The sequence below is a fragment of the Chamaea fasciata genome, unplaced genomic scaffold (genome assembly GCF_029207755.1).
Source record: "Chamaea fasciata isolate MVZ Bird 193981 ecotype frontalis unplaced genomic scaffold, bChaFas1.0.hap1 SCAF_1, whole genome shotgun sequence".
NCBI lineage: Eukaryota > Metazoa > Chordata > Aves > Passeriformes > Sylviidae > Chamaea > Chamaea fasciata.
In genome coordinates this window covers 25,168,396-25,178,061 of record NW_027094086.1, presented here as the reverse complement: position 1 = coordinate 25,178,061, position 9,666 = coordinate 25,168,396, and positions in this window count along the sequence as shown.

The following is a 9,666-nucleotide window of genomic DNA, read 5'->3' as shown; positions in this document are numbered from 1 at the left end:
ATGATATATCACACCCCATGCAGCTGAAATATTGCGTGAGTTTAAGACAAATCCTAATGATGCTGGTAAAAAACACCCTAACAAACAAGCCTGAAATCCTTGTGACTTGGTGTACTATTTAGACGCCATGTTTAGCATGAGAACTTGCTGTAAGAGCAGCCCATTTCCATGGATTGACTGTATCCTCCATCCCCTTGCCCAGTGCTTACCTGATGCCTCATCCCTTTCTCCTCCTCTTATGTCATCAGTGGTACCAGCTGCCTTCTCACCAGCAAATGTGAACAGTAGGAACAACTTCTTTCCTAGCTTAGGTACTGCTTAAAGCATGGCTTGTTTTGCCAGAAAGCAAGAAAGTGCCCTTTACCTTAGGTGTTGCTGTTAAATCTCTGGAAAATAAAGCTTTCAGACCAGATTTTGTGTCTGTTCTCCTTCCCTTGCCCAAGAGCAGCAGGAGATTTTGGAACTGTCTTCTTCTCGGGTGATATTTGCAGGCATGTCTTTGCATCCATAGAGCTGTAAAGATATTTCTTACAATATGTTAATGTCCCTACCTAAGGCAGAGCTACAGTGAATTGTCCAACAAGCATTTGTGTAAATGTAAAGTTACTGCTGTGATTTTTTTTATAATGAATAGTAGTCACCAAACCTTAAATTTACCTATAGGATAAAGTTGGCTTTTTTCTGAGTCTCATTTGAACAATGGCTTTTAGCTACAGTAACAGTAAATGACTGCATCACATCTATCCAAAACAACATGGATTGCCATTTTCAGATGACCGCAATTTCAAAAGTGCAACTGATTTATACACTTAAAAGAGTTCAAAAATATAAATATCTAAACCAGAACCAAAACATTCTGAAATTATTCATTATATTTTTTAATGAGAAATTTGGTTTGGCCAATTGTTTTGCAGTAAATGTTTGATATTTTAAAATACTTTGGGCTTCAGTTCAAATGGGACAAAAAACCCTTATGGATGGCATATGAAGATGAAAGAGAATATTAACGTGGAGACATTGGTATGTGCATACATTCATGTGTGCTTTTTTCAGTATTTGCTGCTATCCCAGTGTGAATTGAGAAGAAAGAGATAACTTATCCTTAGAGGCATGTATAAGAGAAAGATGAAAACCCTATTGATTTTTATTGTACATTGTGTCTGCCATTCACAAAGCCCTCCTTTTTTTAGAAGGACATTTTTAAGGCTAGAACTTCCTTTAGTGGACTCCAGTTAGATATTTCCTCTTAACCACTCTGTTATTTGCAGGGGGATTTTTTCTTATCTTGAAATGAAGGAATTCACTTGCCTTTGAGAAACATACCCTGGATTTTTCACAGTAACACCCTTTTTTTTCACTTAGTCTGGATCTGTGTCCTATGAGTGGGCTCTAGCAAGCCTGAGAGCAGATAGCTGCTTTTCTAACATGTCAGCAGCATATGTACATGTCAATCCATGCTACACAGGAAATAAGATAACATCATCATTTTAGTGAGGAGTTCCTGTAATTTTCAGTTTCCATATTAACAGGAAAAACAAGACTCCTTAGGTAGTTTATGGCCTGAAGAGTGACAAATACTTGCAATTCACAAAGACATGGTTCCCAGAAGTATTTACTGCAGTACTGCTCTGCAGCCCACATGGCATGCATCAGGAAAAGCAGGCTGGAGGCTAGCACTTGGTACAAGGAGGGAAAAATGACAGGGGAAAAAAAAGGGATGAAAGCCTTCCTGAGCAGTCTGCTGAGTGAAAACCTCTGCCTTCTACTGAGGAAGAATTTCCAAGTGGATGTCATCCAAGAATGATTTGATTCCCCAGAGAGGCCTCTACCCTGTTTTCAAGGCACGAGCAGCGTCCATGCCTGCTAACAGCTGTCCCTTTGCCTGGCTCCATCTGTGAGCACACTGGAGCCCACTCCTGTGCTCCTGCCACACTTGGCAGCTCCTCCCTTACTTCAGCATGGCACAGTGGATGGCAGCATCTCATCCCATTTACTCCCAAACTTGTCTAAAAATCTGCATGGCATCATCCTGACACCAGCTTGCCGTGCAGGAGCTTGTTTACTGCCTTAAGCCTCAAGAAGTTTCTTTAGCCTCAAGAAGACATGATTGAGAGGGGATCTCATCAACATCCATCAGTTTCTGAAGGGAGGGTGACAAGAGGATTGAGCCAGGCTCTTGTCCGTGGTGCCAAGCAATAGGACAAGAGGCAGTAGGCAGAAATTGATGCACAGGAAGTTCCACCTGAACATAAGGAAAGACTTCTTTACTGTGCAGATGCCCTGGAACAGATAAGCAAGGACCCATTCCTCTGAATAATTTTATGCTATTCCTGTCAAAACAAAAGTATCTTCCGAAACTAACTAGCCAATGACATTTTGTCTCGAATGCCTGAAAATTGGAAGTCAACTGCTACAAAAAACCCTGCTGCCTTCCACAGTACCCGTGGCCTAAATGAAGACAGGTCAGTGTAAACCAGAGGTAGCCATCTGACAACTTGTCTTACCCTGGTTGTCCAGGGTATGATGCAAGGCTGAAATATACTTTGAGGGATATGTATGGGGCTTCAGCTCATATATGGGGTTTCAGTAACTTTGGTTTAGCTGTTCACAGAGAGGGGAGAGCTGCAGGGGGCTGCATTTGTGCCAAAGTATACCTGCTGTTTTCGCATCTCTGTTTTCTGAGCAGCTCTGAGGTATCTCAGGAGGGCTTTACCACAGGTCTATAACCATATGAAATTATCACAAGTCTAGTTCATGTAGAGGAGCATTCTCCTGATGGAGTCTGTGATTTTTTTCCTTGATGTTCTCTAGGACTCACTGGCTGCTCACAGAGCTGTAATGAAGGTGAGAACTGAGTGACTGAGAACATCCTAGATATCCTCTGTCTTATATTAAAACACATATGTATCGTCAGGTCATATTTATGCATTTCATAGCATGAATGCATGTGTTTCATTACAGTGTGGAGTGTAATTTTGAGATACTAAGAAGTACACCCAGCACAAGTCACAACCCTGCATACATGCCGCAACAGTGTAGAGCTTCATCTCCTGAGCTTGGGATACCTGAGCAGGAGATAGGGGACAGGTGCTCCATCAGGAGAGAGGCGACACGACTCTCTGGACTCGTCAGGAGAAGCACTATTGAGGGCTCCAGAGTCATGGCAGAGTCTTCACTTAGTGTCCATTTCCTGCATTTTCAAAGAGTAATTATATTTATAAAAAAACAGCTTTTTCTTTCTCTCCATTTTTCTTCAATTCTCCTTAGCTGTCCTCTCTCTGGCTCATATTTTAAATGTGCCTTGCCAGCAAGAGCCTCAGATTCTTTAATTTATTACCTCTGTCTATGGAATATGGATATTGGGCCAACTTTATTTCTTACATTAAGTGAATCAGTGCAAATGCAATCACTTTTGGATATTCACTGTATAAAATAAGCATATTTAGATGATCAAATAAGTGTTCCCATATGCATGTTGGCTGGTATTTCATGCTGGTATAGCATTCTTATTTTTTTATGTGGTGTCCTTTGTCTTCTTTCCTTCCCTATTTGGCTGCATTTGGTCAGTTATTCAGGAAAAAAAATTACTTCTACCTTAAAAGAAATACTGTCTATTCAGCATATGGCATTTATAGATCTTCAGAAATTCTTTCAGGAGGCGTGCTTCAGATTAGTGGTCTCTCTCCTTTGGGTATGGTTTTAATTTGTTAGCACTTTAGATCTGTAGTCTTGAGGTAGCTCCATTTTCAGTCAATAAAATGGTTAGTGAAATGAGGGTAAAATATTATAATTGTGTTCTTCAAATCAGATTTTTATGTGGGTTTTTTTCCTCCTGGTATGTAAATCTGTCATTTGGAGAGGAATTTTTCCTGTTTTCTTTTAATCTTTGGTACATGTGCCAAGAATGATGATTTTAAACATGAATTACCACAGTGACTCAAAGTCAAACTGCTGGTAGTCCATTACCCTGGGATGGGAAGGGAGCGAAAAGCAGCCTGGCTTTGACTCCAGTGTTTCCGACTGAAGTCTGCCACCCTGTCTAGGGTCCTCACCTCTGCTCACAGCACAGCTCTTTGGGACTCCAGGTGCCAAGTGCCAAACCACTCCTAAGAAAAGCCAGCCACATTAGTACAGGCAGAGATGTACTTGAACCTCAAGGGCTACTGGCTTCCTGCGAAGCAACAGCTCTGTTGGAGCCGAGCTGGCCTGTCTATTGACCACCTTTACCTACCAGTGATGCACAGCCAAAGCCCTCAGCTGTGATACTTTGTGACAGCAATGAAGGGATGTACAAATGCAACACAAACCTGGGCCAACAGCAGCCAGATGTGGCAACACCACCACGGAAGCAGCTGAAGAAGGAGTCAGCAAAAGGTCTCTAACCTGCCATGGTTACAAACTAAAGTCTATCCAGCAGAAACTTTTGAAAATGGCATTGCCTGTGTGGAAAACAAATGAGAAGGGCAATGCAGGCTGATGCTGATGTTTTGCTACAGTAACCAGGGAAACAGGTGCCCCTCAGGACTTTGGGACTCATCCAGTCCATGCCAGGCCCAAGGCAGACTCCATGTCTAGTCAGTCAGGTAGACACTTGTATAGCCTGATCATAATAGCCCCCTTGTCACAGGGATTTCAAACCCTCCCAAGTAGTCCTGTCTGAGGCACCAACATTCTTTTCAGGAAAAAGTTTTTCCCAGGTGCAACTTTAAGCATTGCTACAGCTTCAGCTCATTGTTTTCTTTACCTTCACTCATGGACAGGGAGAGTAGATTATTCTCTTTGTTCATTTTTACAGCACTTTTTTACACACTACAACCACGTTTTCCCGTTAGTTTTTCCCTGCCTCACACTGAAATACAGGGGCATTGCCAGTGGTTGCCTTCCTTGCTTCCTTACTATGGACTTGGCCTCTGTGTGAAGAGCAGCCTGCAGGACAGAGACACATCACACAGCTTGTGGGACAAACCAAAGTGTAAAGACGTGGATGACCAAAGAGGCCACTGAAAGGAAGACTAAGGAGTTGTGGGTGTGCAACATGCCAAAATGGTTTCTGTAATAGTCTTTGTGTGTGTGTGTCTGGATGGTGTGGGCCTGGGTTTTTTTGTTATACAAGTGGTGAATACATTTCTGTCACTCTTTTGGATTTTCAAATGGATATGCACTTGTTTCTCACCTGTAAAGTATTGATGTAAATAAAACTGGAAATCATATTTAGCATCAGGCAGTAGATTCAGTGGTGAATCGTTTTGCAGCTTGGCTGCTGTTATTTAGAAATGAACAAACCCTCTCCAAGTGCCCAGGTCCCACTGGGAATGGTTGGCAGAAAACCAGCCTCAGAGGACACACAGGGGAAGATGCTTGTCTCTACTAGAAGCTCCCCATAGGTAATCAGGGATGCATCCCAAAGTTGGAGCTTGTGATCCAGATCTGAGCTTATTGCAAGAGGATGAATTGCAAACTATCTGATGTTTCACGTGAGCAAAGTCAAAAACATCATGCTGAGTAAATTATAAACATGCTTAAAAACACAACAGTGAGCAAGAGCAAAAACACAAACAGTTTCCTCTCTTGAAAACCTATAGTGATCATGGACTCCTTGTGAAAGTGAAGCTATGATTTTGTCTAAGAGAAAAGGCTTCTGTTTGAAGTTAAATCAAATAGCTTTATTATTTAGGAAAAAAAAAAAGTCAAAATCAAATCCATAACTGGAGAAACATGCAGCTGAATAGCATTTCATAACATATAGGAAGTTTCCCCATTACACTTGACAGGAACAGAATATACTGGAATCAAAGGGGTATGTTAACAACTCAGCATATCTACCCCTTTGGAACTAGTATTAGTTTATCATATCACCAAAAAATAATAAATCTTTGTAAAAGGCAGCAGTTGCTTTCATACTCTGGCAGCAAAACCCATCTGGCACTATTGGAAAAGTAAAAAAGGCAACATATCTAAATTACATTGTTAAAACACCTACAGCCTAGTTCATTTTCATATGCTATCCATATGTAAGCCCTGAGCAATAGACAGCCACTTAAAAACTCCCTTATTCTCTCTCTCTCTCTCTCTCTCTGTGTGTGTGTGTGTGTGTGTGTGTGTGTGTGTGTGAGGAGGTGGTGGGTGGAGAGAAGAGAGAAAGAGACAGACAAGGTGAACATGGAGACCTCTGTTTTTATTCTGATGTTTTGAAGTGGAAAATATTGCAAACCCTAACTGGCATGAAAATAATTACACTGGATAAATAAATGAATAAATATAATAGCAGGTTTTCACATATAAAAATTCCTGAAAAGTTTTTAGCTTTATCAACCCCCTTCCACACCCACCAGAGCATATGGCCCACTGTTTGTGCAAATCAGCCGTCTTTGCTTAGAGTGGATGTTTCTATTAACACTGTGACTAATTACTGAAAACAAACATGTGTAAGTATGATCTCTGCTAACTGCCTCTGTCAACCCATCTTTTTCTTCTTGCTATTCAGTCGAAGGGATTAAGATGGCTTGCAAAAGTACAGTAGACCTCCACTTAGCCTGTTAACTGGCAAGAATAAACAAAGCCCATCAACCAAAACTGATATCAGGCTTCAAAAAATGTTTTTTACATTAGTTTAAAAAAAACAACAAAAACATAAAAACTGAAAAAATTTCAGAGGATATTAAAACACCGAAGGTAAAGAGCTTGGACATGGGACATAAGGGGCTGCTTTGGGAGGGGTGTTGAGAGCACAGCTATGCAAACTAGAGCACATGAGCTCACATGGGTGGCAGACATTTTGTACTGAGGGCAACCTACTCTGCCCCAGAGTGCTAGGCTGGACATACATGCACAGAGGAGCATCCAAAGAAACTTTGATGTCAGTCTTCCTTGTGGTTTTCTCCCATCCAGAAATAACAACAACAACAACAAGACTTAAACATCCATTCGGTCTTTGTAAGATACAAAGAGGAAAAGATGCAAGCACGGTTTTCTTCCAAGTGCTCTACAAAAGCTGCTACAACAGCATCACAGAGTGGGGGCAGGAAGCCACACGTCTTCCTTGTCTTGCTGCCTGCTTGGGAGTGGAGGAGAGTGGAGCGACCCAGGCTGCTTCAGAGCATGTCTTCCTTATTAGAGTAGAAATATAGGGGGGAAAACTGTCTTCATGGTGCAGTAGGGATGTGTGCTCTCTCCCCAGCCCTGTGTCTGGGCTGGCTGAGGCCCTGTCAAGTGGCTGGGCTCTGAGCACACAGTGGTAAGACCAGGTCTCAGCACACTTTGTTCTCACACACACTGACTGCCCCTGAGAGGAGACAGATCTAGAGGACGGAGAGAGAACTAGTAACCGTTTTTACACAGTCATGCTGCCTGTCTAACATGAGCTGTGGGACAGGGTCTCAATGCATTTTACCTCAAGTTGTATATAATGTAAAAACAAATTACGTGCTAGAAAATTGCACAAGTCTACATCTGCTGCTTTTTCCAAGCTTGTAGTGTGGTTGGGAGCCAATTCCCTGTCATTTCTCATCTCTTGCACTTTACACAGGGTGTTTCCTTTATAAAACAACTTGCCTTTGGGTTTAATGATTTCTAAGGAAACATAACTCTGTCAGTGCACTCCAGTGTTTAATTCCCCCTTCGCTGTTAGTGTCTGCCTGGTGCAGCCCAGGGACACCAGTGTGCTCACTGAACTGTGCATGCACTTTGTGTGCTCTTGGGCTCATGCCCATGCCTAGAAGCTGGTGTTTGATCTAGACTGAACAAGATGGCCCTAGCCTTCAAAGCCAGGATGTTTACATTCCATCGCTCTATCTTGCCTCTTTTTTTCAAGTACCCTCAAGATAGGTGTCCTGCTGTTAGAATAAATACTCACCTTATGCACTGCCCTTTTCTCTGGTGCCTCAACATGCTTTTGCAAAGGTGGAAGCACTGTTAAGTCCTTTTTATCATGAAAAAAATGGCAGCACAATGCCCAGACCTGCAGGACAAAGCAAGGGCAGAAACAGCAAGGAAAGAACACAGGTGTCCTCTCACACTGCCCAACATGGCCCAGCCTGGCTCAGAGCCACCTAGTGAGCCTTAGTGAGGCTTTCCTTCCAGCCACCCTCACCTCAGCAGCTCCTTCTCTCCCTGCCAAACCAAGCCTCCTGGTGCAGTGGGCTGGGGGAGGCAGCAAACAGGCACAGCAGAGCAAGGGGGGTGCAGAAATAAAGTCCTTAACTGTTCAACCCTTAACTGTTCACTGCAGTGCTACGTGGGTTGTAGCACCCAGAGCAGATGTGCTGATCTGGAGGTGACTGGGTCAGACAGCAAGGTCCTGTGAACCAGACTGGTGAAGAGAAGACATGGGAAGGAGTGGGGGGAAGCCCTTCTGAGAGCAGGAAGTGAACAGGATCAGTGCTCAGCTGGCTCTGTCTTCCATCACAGGGCATTTCTTTGGCTGGAGGAAGGAAACAGCAAAATCCCCTGCCATTGGTGACCCATTCAGAAATGGCCTCTCTCTGCCTGAGACGGCAGCTGCATATCAGGGACAAGGGCTCCAGCTTGGGAAAATGGAGACTGTGTCTCTGGTTCTTCTCAGGCTCAGAAGTGGTACTGACCTTGCATGCTAAGACTAAAATCATGTAAGGGAAAACCCAGGGATTCAGGGGTTACTGCTTGTTCCTACTGCTGTGCCCAATACACACAAGAAAATTCAGCTCCAAACATGGCACATACACCACATGAATCAACAGTCTGAGAGCTGGAATAACTGATGGAGAAACAAGGGAGCTAGAGGAAGATGAAAGCAGCTACAGTAAGGTGTACAAACTCAAACCCTGAGTTTACTGCTCAGCTCTTCAGTCAGCTTGTCAGTGTGACCTAATCCTCCTTAGTACATCTCAGAGAGGGGAATAGAAGCAGAAACAGGTTACTTCCTAGCTTGAATCTTATCAGGTTTCCTTTTCTTCTGACAAACATTTTAAATTTGCCACCACTTCTCTGAAGATCCCAAAATATGAAGCAAATCACCCCGTTTTTGGCTGATGTCTCACACTAAGGCAGGGGAAAGCAGCTTCATCAGAGTTAACACCACTTCCTGATTTTGCTCTGTTAACACAGGACTGGGTACTTACAGCCAGTGGATTTGGGGTGGAAATGAGTCAAAATGGTAAATAGTCTACATTTTACCTGTGCCTCAGCTTACAAAGTCAGGCACTGAAGTTTAACACACACAAAAAAATCAATCCAAGGCCAGAACCTCTCACTCTTCATACTTAGCATTTCCCAGTGCATGGTGTAGGCTGACAATTATTTTCCACTCTCTGAAGCCTGTGGTTTGAAAACTGACAAGTCTGTGCTCAAATTCCCTTTCTACTCTAAATGCTGTTTAATGGCTGTATAACTGGAAGGGTCAAAAAACTACTCTTACTTGGCAGAGGGTCCTCCAGAGTCAAAGCCACAGTTCCTGCCAAGGCACAGAACTTCCAGCTTCCAGGTGGTCATTCACAAACACTGGGCTTGCTCAAGAACAGCCTTAACAGAAACTCTAAACACCAAAATGCTTTTAAGAATACAGATTGTACTGATGATAAGACAAATTAATCAAATTACTAGAAGGCTAGCAAGAACCTTAAAAGAGGGCTTAAGTCAGAGCTGGTGTTCTGACATAAAAAAAAAAAAAAACCAAACCAAAATGCATTTCAC